An 11,704-nucleotide genomic window follows, 5' to 3' on the forward strand; every position below is an offset into this window, starting at 1 on the left:
AATTCGCTGTGAACTAAATACTATATATAATCAGCTAGCACCTGTATTTAGTTATTTACATTATTGAATTATCAGGAATTCGCTGTGAACTAAATACTATATATAATCAGCTATCACCTGTATTTAGTTATTTACATTACTAAATTACCAGGAATTCGCTGTGAACTAAATACTATATATAATCAGCTAGCACCTGTATTTAGTTATTTACATTATTAAATTACCAGGAATTCGCTGTGAACTAAATACTATATATAATCAGATAGCACCTGTATTTAGTTATTTTCTATGATAGATCACTAGTTGTATTTAATTGTTGCTTATATAAGTTACTACCAATATTCTTCTAATAACAGTAATCGGGTCTGAAATATCATAGCTGTTAACTATACGCTTTTGCTAGCTACGTTTGATTATTTTTTACATTCATTTCAGTCAGATATTCACTTAATATATATATATATATATATATTAATCTGTTATTTATAATCCGTTTTTACCTACATTAAATCATAGATACATTGTACTCCTACTTACTAAATACCTATATGTACGTAAGTTACATAGATGCACCCTATTATTTTAAGATGAAATATATTTACTTGCTGTAAAGTATTTAATATCAACTACTACACAGTTTTCGTAATTGTTAGCCAAATTCGTTTAGTAGTCTATTCACCTACCTAGTTCGATCATTTGTAAGCTTAAACTATGCATGACAATCTTTTAAATAAAGCACATGTACGGACTGTTTTATAACTCATCTCCTTATATATATTTTCTCTTGAAGAACTGACGAATTTAAGAGTTTATAGGTCAATTAGTTGTCAATTACTGTGTCTACAAGAATAAACAATCATGTAACTAACATCAGGAACAAAAAGTGGTTAGGGATAAAGAATAGAAAACTAATTTCATGCAGTTATATTAACAAGCCGTCTAGTAACCTTATGACGCAGGAAAAGTTGCTATATAATGACAAAGTTTTCATTAGCATATGTGACAGAAAAATATGAATATGGTAAGTTTGGGGAATAAGTTAGCTAGTCTCAAACGATTATGATACGATAACTACATTTTAACGGTAACAAACGATCCCCCAAAACTGCTACGTGTTGGAACAACCAGGGTGTTTTATAGTCATTGATAAACTTATTGTTTAATTATGATTACTTATGATGAATGCGAAGTGATTTACCAATTGATTTTAAACAGGATGCTTATAGAATCGTCTACTAAAATATGAATTTATTATAACAGCTCTGTGTAAATATTTTTCATTCGGCATTAACTCCACTCTTACTATCAATCATCCTTTGCATTTGTTTGTAAATACCACAAAAGCTTGACTTTGTTCACGATCTTAGGCGTTCACTTGCAGGCAAACACGGCTGACCAGTTGACTTTGACTTTGTTAATGCCTCTAATTAACGCCCCCTCTCTAATTATCGCCACCCCCCGGTATTTTTATAAAGCTTACCTTGTGTGACATCAATAGTAATCCACTTTTATTACCGTAATTTTAAATTTGGAAAAAAAAGAGAATAAAAACAAACACACTTATTAGCATTGAAAGCAACAAATCACATGTGAAAAATATAATCCTGAACATCACAAATACTATAATTAGCGCCCACCTTTGCAGTTTGTAACGCTCCGAGGACGTTAATTAGGAGCAATACGATACTTACAAGTGTGAAAGAAGGAAATCGATATACGTGTGTATATTGGTATCCGTTCTCCAAACCAAGGGATATATTTGCTTTAGATATACCATATATTTGATGAAAGCATTTACCTTGTTCATTGCAATACTCATTATTAATATTATTTTTAAAATTCATATAAAAATACACATTCGTAAATTAGTTATCTTTGCATATATATTTTATACTTAAACTTGCACGTTAAATTATGCCTTTATCACACTGATAGTACAACTGAGCTCACAAAATTCCTTGAAATCGTTAAAATAGTAAACATTATTTTACCATTTCTGTGAAATGTGGTTGAAATATCATTATATGACCACTTTCAAAAATGGATTTAACATTGCTTTTGTAATGACGAAAACTGTCGTCTCCTTTTCTTTGTGAGTATCGACTTACTATCTAAAATATTCAAATATAGATATGACGTTCAGTACTTTTAAACCAATTTTATGTGTTAAATTCTTACACAAAAATAAACCTTATTACCTGATATCAGAATAGTGTAGCTGACTTTAAAAAATTACAACACTCCAAAGAACACTGCATGATAATCATATTATATAATGCTCAATTGTTTTGTTTTTTTAATTCATATATTAAAGTCATAAATTAACACGCTCAAGTTCATGCTTTTGTACAATAAATATTGGCCATACTTTACTAGTAAGCTTTAAGCTATTTTCTAAGTGAGATAGATAGTTTAAATTAACGATCTAGATTGTTTTATATTTACCTGTCATATGACGACTATACATTTATCCTAATTTCTTAAATATTTCAGTTCATGTTTACTTTACTTTGATTTTTTCGTCTATGCTGAAATATTTGTTTTCACTTTATATGGTATGAACTATACTATAAGATTAAAATATAACTGAAATGAACAATATTTTAATTATAACAAAGCAATACCATTGTTATAAAATTAGCTATTTCCTCCGTTCACTTCTATTTAAATTCAACATCTGATGATCTGTTGTGTGAGCTGAAATGAAATGAATGGTAATTCAGCCTACTCTCGTAAGTAAGCATTTTGTAGATGTGATTTTACTTTTTTTTTTTTACAGTTCGGGGCATTTTACTTCAATAAGAAGTATGGTAATCACAACTAGCAAGAGCAGCATGGCACTAACGTAACTTGCAAGTGTTGATATGATTCACGGGAACTCTTGGCAACTCCTCTAAAAAAACTGCTTCCAGGGCATTCTTACAGTTACTTGATTGTACGCGATGCGTGTCCTAAAAGAATCTTACGCATGCTCAATGAGATTGAAGTTTAATAAGAATTCTTGTCACTCCAATCGGTCAAATACCTCTTTTTTCAAAGAATGTACGAACCAGTTTAACACATTGTTGGTAGCATTAGCATCCACTTGGCTAATGTCAAGACTAATTCCACCTTCATATTGCAACACAAAGGATAATAAGATTTAATTTCTATGATGTTGGTATTATTTCACAGGATAGAGGTCAATAAATCCACTAATGCTTAATTATGTCTACATCATACTTCAATAGCCACCATTTGCGCCACTTTCTCATAGATAAATGGAATTAGATTTATTTCCAGATTTGTTATATGTCTTGTATCTAGATGGCTATACTATGAAGCAGAACTCAATTCCACAATATATATATATATATATATTAATTAGTTAATTTAATTTAATGTTGCTCTGCAAGTCCAGTAGGTATGTTCTAAACACAATGGAAGACCAGCTGTTTCGCACCTTGCTGTAAGCTTAATGCACGTCAGTAGGCATCTAGTACACAGATTAGCCTTTTGAAGTCAGTTTCTAAATTCTGTGGACTGGCATAGCATCCAGAAACAATTACAAACATATGATTCATTCTTGAGCCAAGTACCTCACGATTTTAGCGATCGCGGCCATCTACTTGTGTGTTGAATGGTGGTCTGCTCTATCAAAGTATCCGAACGTGCCAATGGGTTTGAAAACAGCTTTACATTCTGTTAACGACATCTTGAACATTTTTGGCCAATTCGAAATGACCTGTTCTTTTCTGGCCAGTTTCCATTCGCCTATAGTTTTGCATACGATTGAAAATTCAGGTGTCATCTTTCAGACCTAGTCACAGTTCATGAAGAATTTGGAATACTTTAAACTCTGTAACACACTGTAATGGCAACTAAGACAAAATATAGCTTAGGGTGACTGACCAATCATTCAGATTTCATATCAGACGACTGATAATCAGATGCTATATTTGTACAATAATGAACTGAAAAGATAATTGACAATGTTTGATGAAATTAATTTGCTTTCTCTTAATTATAATGTCACAAATACTATTTTTTTTTGTCCAATGTAAATAAAATTAATCTTTCCACTTTCATTATCTGATATGCAAATCATAACAAACGACTGGTGTTTTAGTGTGTTTCGTAAGTAATTAATCATTAAGTGTATTTGTTTCAGACTTTTCTTGCAAAGCTAAACAAAAGCTATCTGCACATAGCCGTCGCTAATATTGAACAAATAGGCTAGAGGAAAGACAGCTAGCCTAACACCATCCACGTCAACTCTTGAGCTACTATTTTCTAATAGAATAATGTTTGTTTGTTTTTTATATGACCGTCACTCCTACTGAGTACCCATGGCCAAAAAATGTGGAGAACGTTTATACGGCAACGGGATTAGCCTATTAGACTTAGAATTATCATAATTTATGGTTATAATGGTTAAAAAGAGTTTTTGAATTTATATTACACTTTTTTAAATTATTTTGCATTGTTGGTTTAGCTTGTAGACTTAGGACTAACCTACATCTTCTAGGCTGGTTGAACGTCATAGGATATAATTAGGATCCTGTTCAAAAATAGCATTACCTTAATAAAACAATAATAATAGTTTTCTGATGTATTAATTTATAACACTTACAGTAGTATTTCTAATCAGTTTGTTATCTACGATGGTATTCAGAAATTTATAAGTTACTATTGGAACTGTTTTACTTCTGATATATGCTTAGTTTGCTTTTGATGGGAAATTCTTAATAACATAGCTTAATAATGAAAATTCAATCTTATTTTTTCATTTAAAAACTGAAAATGAAAATGATAAATAAAATATAACAAGACATGTACGAAAATCACTGTATTCAGCCACATTTGTCAGAAAACGTAAATTAACTTCAAAGTAAAAAATATATATAAAAAGAACTAAAACACTACATTTCAACGACACAACATGAACAAAATGGTAATGATACATAATAACGTTTTTATTTATGCCTCTAAAGAAGAGCTGTTATCAGCCTGAAATATTAGGCTTAATAACACTTATCGTAAATTAAGACAGGTGATATCGTATATTTACCACTAAGCAGAAGAAGTTTCTGATGAGCTGTTATGATATTCTAGAGCGAGAAATACTTCCCTAAACTAGTTAAGCTCTTAATATTCCTGAAGAAACAGAATATATATCTACCAAGCTTATAGATATTCTGCACCAAATGAATTTCTTCATTTCCTCATCTACACTGGTAAAAGTGACAGATACATTTCCATGTACCATTTGAACATACAGATAGTTTCTGCTTCATCTTCATCAGGTGTAAGCGTTCTTTCCTTCACTAGTTACAACTCTTGACATTTCCTGCTTTATACTAACTGAAGCTGACAATACCCAACAGCGCATTAGATAAGATCGCAAATAAATCTGCTGTAAAACTTTAAATATACACATATTTCCTGTTACACTACATGAAACTGACGACGTTCTCATTTTACTTGCTAACGTTGAGCTCGATCCACGAGTCCAAAGTGTCTGAAGGTAGTGAGATGGAATGATAATAATGTATTCGTATAAATATATATATACATTTAATACGAATTGCCACCGAAATTAGATATTGTGAAGACTTGTTATTCATTTGACGGGAGTTCGTGTTACAAAGGTTCATGTGTGGTTAAAAAAAACTAAAACCCCACACGTCCAAAACTGTTGAGTTGTTTACAATTAACTCTTCAATTATAGGATAATTTTTATTAATTTACTGATTTTATACATTTTTTAACTTCATATGTTTTAGTAATTCATCTATTTTTTAGTTTGTTTTTTATTCACAACTGTCGGTCGAAGAATTTTGGGAAGACTCTCTTTACACCAAATTCTTATAATCTCCTACTACCAAAGCTACACAATGATTTAGCGGTAAGCCTGAAGGCTTATTACGACAAAAATGCAGTTTCGATACCCGTGGTGGGCACAGCAGAAATAGCCCATTGTGTAGCTTTGTGTTCAACAGTAATAACAGTAAACATACAGTCCTACTACCAAATATTATAGATTAAAGTTTATAATAGTTGTTACTAAGATTGAAATATCTTTAAACTAAATGAAAAAAATGAAGTTTACCAGTTTCCTGATAAATCGCATTAATTCGATCGAGCATGGCCCACTGGCTAACATGCAGGACTATATATATATATATGTATGTGTGTGTATATCAATCTGCAGGTCAATCGTTTGAACCTTGATATCGAAATAAAAAAATGTGTTCCGCACTTTAGAGAGCCATAAGTGCGTTATAAGAGTGACAGTCAAACTCCACTGTTCAATCCGACAAGAGTAGCACAAAAAGATGTCGATGGGTGCTGTCAACTATCTCTCTTCCCTCTAGCTCTTTTTTTTTGTAATTAAGCACAAAGCTACACAATGGGCTATCTGTATTCTGCCCAACACAGGTATCAAAACCCGGTTTCTAACGTTGTAATTTAGCAGACATACCGCAATGCCACTGTGGGGGCACTCCCTAGAGTCTATCAGTTCAAAATTAGGGACGGCTAGTGCAGATAACCCTTAAGTAGCTGTACGTGAATATCCAAAAACAAACTATTATATTAATTCTAAAGGTTAAAGAAGTTGCAAACTTATATAATTGTATTTGATTCTAAACTGTGCGTGAAAAATATTTTAAAATTTTAAAAATTTAATTAAATAATAAATATGTAATATAAACTGTTGTACATGCTATTTCAACACATTACAAAACGTGTATAATTTAATTTTTAAGAATTGAATTACATTTCTGGTTTGATTTGTTTGCTTGTTATACAGCACAAAGGTACATAATGAGCTATCTGTGGTCTGCCCATTGCGATATCGAAACTCAATATTTAGCATTATTTCCCATGAGCCATAGAGTGCCGTTTTAATTTGATAGCCACTCATATTGGGGTGTAATTGTAAGAAAAGCACATATTCAGATAGTTTATTAGCATTTTATCTCTTTGTAAAGATATATTACTGTTATTGCTGTCCCCCAGTGGCTCAAAGGTAAGTGTGAGGGCTTATAACGCTACAAATCTTATTTTCGCTACCCGCAGTGGGTAGATCATAGAAAACCCATTACTTTGTGCTTAACATCAAAAAACAAAACTTCTATTGCGTATCATAATATCAATAAATCAGATATTTTTCTCGGTCACTTTACACCAAGCAGGTATTAGTTTTGTTGCGAATTATTTATTCTCTGTTAAATTACAAGATTCAATCTCTTAAGAATTAATAACAACAACGTTCGTAAGTTCACGAAATGCTAGAAATAAATGTTTATTTAGCGTCATTCTATTAGCACAGTGGGAAACTTTACCCTGTAAGAGACGGCATACTGATGACGAAAACGACAATTGAGGACAGAAGTGTCTATACTATTGTAAGGATTATGTCGCTTATACTTTCTATGTTAAGAATACATAATAGAACCCATTAAGTCATCAATAATAACAAGCTATACTGTGCTTCATTTTTATTATTATTATGTCCTAAATAAATAAATAGCAAATGATTTCTCAATAACGAGATTGTTTGTGAATTTGAAAATAAATATTAACAAAAATACGTCACTCGTTGTAAACAACACGAGAATATATGTGATAAAATAGTATAGATTTAACCCAATCTTTAAAAATACCGTGAAAGAACTTTATTGAAAGATTAGAAATGTTTGAATATATTAAACAGGGTGGTTTGTTGATATTCATATTGCTATTTGACACAGCTTCTATTGGACTTGAACTCTGACACATCCTCGAACTACATTTAGCATAATGCGAAACAAAAGCAATATAAAATGGCAGCTAAAACATGTCCATTATCGAATGAGTCATATAGGTTATTACTGGGCCTGACATAACTTGGTGGTTAGGGCACTCGACTCGCAATCTGCGGGTCATGAATTCGAATCTCGTCATCGAACATGCCGTCCTTTCAGGATATTCGTTGTAATGTAACATAATTAACTTCACTAGTCGGAATGTATAACACACTGAACCTCACAAATCGGAATGTATGATAAATGGAGCCTTGTTGGCCGGAGTATATAACTCAAGGGGCCTTACTATTCAGCTTGTTTAACACATATATATATCTTAAGTATGCTCTATGTGTCAGGATGTATAAAACATGTAACCTGTTTGATAATATTGCATAACACATAAGGTAACATAAATTAACACAATTTATTTATGTGATCTTATTGATCACCATGCACAGGACCAAATACATGATTAAATATAGTGACTCCTGATGCAAACAACACTTGGCATTTCAAGCATGCATAACACTGGGAATAACATTGAACAACGCGAAGCCTCACTGGTCAGTGCTAATAACCCATGCATCCACAGAATAGCATGAATAATATATAGGAGCTCTCTGATTCGCATTATTCGATTATTGTTGCCTGTCTAATCACTTACATGAAAGCATGTATTGGTATAAGGAAAAAGAACCATCTTACATCTTAAGAAGTGATATCCAATTCTGTAAATATAGTCTCGTTTATAGGTTTGTAATTGTTAGGCTTTTGGGAATCTTCAAACCTAGCTCGATCAACTACCACAAAATTATCATTATAGTAATGTCGTGCAGTGTTTTATTACACTAAATTAGTCGAAAGCTCAAGAACATGAGAAAACTTGAGTAGTCATCAAACATCCCACAACATGTATCAACCAAAGTGTAGCACTAAGATAAACTTGTCACTATAGCTGGCCGACGTCAAGATGCAAGTGAGGATTTGTAAGCATCTAACAGTTGTAACCTGGAGTCGAACTCAAGTAAAAAGATTTTATTATACAACTTCTCCTTAAACTGTAAGCTGATTCTTTATATTTACATATAACACTGAAGTAATTGCAGACTCAGTTTCCCTGGAAAGTAAACTCGCTCATACTAAACGCTTGAGTGTGCTGGGTATTGTCATCTTTAATTCTAATAATTACGCTTCTGTTCTAACAAGTCTATCGATTATGCATATGCCACAAACTCTATCTTTCTTAACATAAACAATAATATTTTCAAGGTATATTATTAATTCTAATAATTACGCTTCTGTTCTAACAAGTCTATCGATTATGCATATGCCACAAACTCTATCTTTCTTAACATAAACAATAATATTTTCAAGGTATATTTCAGTTTCCTAGAAATTGCCGTTGCATTGTAAGAGAGTAAACACAAAAGTTGCGCACAACTGGTTGCTTGTATTTGAGTGCAACGAATGTTTTAATCAATATTTCTTACATTCTACGTATTATCTTGCATCTATAAAAAAGAGGCTTCAATACCACAAGAAAATATTACCACCTCGAGTTTAAAAACTTGGCACATTCAATTTCCTGTATTAACAGCAATCAGCTATTTCATCTTTTCAAAAATTATTCTACTGGAACATAATTTTGGTCAAACAAATGTTATTTTCAACGAGATAAAGTCATGACTAACCATATTTCAACATAAAGATAATAAGTTGTTTAACATAAAGTGTCAAAAAAAGAAGAAATAACGATAGTTTATATATTTTCTTAATAGAATTATTTTACAAAACTAGAACTGGCTACAAGTTATAAAACTTAGTAAGTGGTGGATTATAACCACTCTACATAAAGTAATTATTAATAATGAAATTAGGTAAAAACCTGAAATCAAATTTCTTAGCTATGCAAGTAACTGGTATAAATGGTGTTCCATTTTTAGAGAACTCCCCCTTCAACAAAAAACTTATTTTGCTAAAATACTCTCTTATTTCTATAACAATAGAAAAGCTGTCCAAAAGAACTCTAACTTAATATATTTCTAAACTAGTTATTATCTTTAGAAATAAACACACAAATTTTCCATAAAAAAACCCAATTCCTATCTCACCTAACTCATGAAACCATCTGCTAAATTAATTATCGGTCATCTTCCTTACTGGATCTTCCTTACTGCCACATACTTCTTTTTCTGCTCAGAAAATTTAACAGAATACTATGCGGTGATGCAAACGTTTCGTTTTCAGGGTTCATGTATTTAAATAATAAATAAAATTAGTTACTACCGTGTAATCTTAACTCCTCTTGATGTCTGCAGAGCAAAATTTTACTTAATTGTAAAATACTAAACGTTTACTCTCGACATCTACCCAGAGATTAGTGGCACCGCCACCAATTACACGCAGCAGCATTGTGTTCTATAGGAGGTTCGGCTGTCTCTCTCTGACACCGCGAATCAAAGCAACTGCTAGAGGGTGTCTTCCAACTGCTCGATATAATCCGTCTGTGGCTCGAAGAGGTAGATAGATAGCCATGGTGTTGAAAGGTGGCGCCACCTGAAAAGATTTAAAATTTCCAAAACTTCCTTACAACACAGTAGAGTTAAATGTCAACGAATATAAGTTTATACAGCGTTAGTATCTCAGTTTAAGAGTTTTTCTTAACGGATCCGTATTACATATTTACATGTTTCAAAAATATAGGCAGATAGATAAATATAAAAGACAAGACATACAAACATTATTGTAATTAACTAAACATAATTTGAAAATAACGAAAATCACTTCTAACCGCGAAGACATTCTGAATCGTTAATCATAGGTTTTAAAATTATTGAGTACACATACTCATTAAGAACCTCATTATTTATGTACAATGCATCTGTAAACGGTAGGTAAAAATAACTAAATACCAGCGTGGCATTTTTGTATTGATTGATCATTAAAAAATATTCCACGTTATTTACTTTAAATGAGAGTTATGAGAAATGTATTTCTATTCTATTCAGCTAGCCAACTATTGGGTTACTCTTTTACCAACGAATAGTGGGATTGACAGTCACATTATAACGCCCCCACAACTGAAAGGGCGAGCATATTTGGTGTGACGGAGATCCGAACCCGCGATCTTCGGATTGTGGGTCGAGCGCCCTAACCACCTGGCCATGCCGTGCTACAAAGGAATTGAATATGTTATACTCTTAAATATTTTCTCTTATTAATGTATGTATTACTGCAAAAACGAAAAGTAGTTATCGCTTTCAAGAAATTATTACAATGTAGTAGAGTTAAGCGTATAAGTACTATAAATATTAATGAGCTTCGCCCTTCAATATGCATCCTAAATAATCATGTAATACACCTGCAGTTAATACTGATCATAGCTTTCTGTAAGTAGATTAAATTACATGTTTTTCTTTAATATTCCTTCATTATTATAAGTACTAGTTTACACTATTATCATATAAATGGATTTAGAACTAACCTAAGTCTCGTAAGCAGTTCGAACTTAGTGAGATAACATTAGAATTACAGCCTAAAATATCGCTAACAACGGAGGAGCCCGTAAGATGAAAATGCATTGCAATCATTATATGTAATAACACGATATTTAATTAGCTATGCTCATTACTGGACTGGTGTTTTATCATCATCATCATGTGCCGTCTTCCCCAGGAAGGTTGGCTGTCACAAACCTCCACTTCTGTCGGTTCTGTGCTTTTCTCACCAGGTCTTCATTTTATACTAACTCAGTCCATTCTTTAATATTTCTTATCCACTCTGTTCTTGGTCTTCCCTTCTATTTGACCCTCTAGTAGGACTCACTGGATGTTGTCTGGTCTCATCTTCTTGATGGTTGGTACAACATACCTTTTCACATTCACCATACTGAGAACTTCTTCATTTGCTACCTTGTCTACCCAGGATATTTT

The 11,704-nt window shown here is 32.2% G+C and overlaps 1 protein-coding gene across 2 annotated transcripts in view; it reads right to left on the bottom strand.

The window, feature by feature from the left end:
• LOC106472352 overlaps positions 1 to 10,259 on the bottom strand; it is a 39,288-nt gene extending 29,029 nt beyond the window's left edge. For both annotated transcript variants that reach the window (XM_022401695.1, XM_022401700.1), the window contains exon 1: positions 9,884 to 10,259. The gene's annotated coding sequence lies outside the window, so the exon portion shown is untranslated. The remainder of the gene's footprint in view (positions 1 to 9,883) is intronic.
• Positions 10,260 to 11,704: the final 1,445 nt, after the last annotated feature.

The sequence above is a fragment of the Limulus polyphemus genome, unplaced genomic scaffold (assembly GCF_000517525.1).
Source record: "Limulus polyphemus unplaced genomic scaffold, Limulus_polyphemus-2.1.2 Scaffold119, whole genome shotgun sequence".
In the NCBI taxonomy this organism is placed as follows: domain Eukaryota; kingdom Metazoa; phylum Arthropoda; class Merostomata; order Xiphosura; family Limulidae; genus Limulus; species Limulus polyphemus.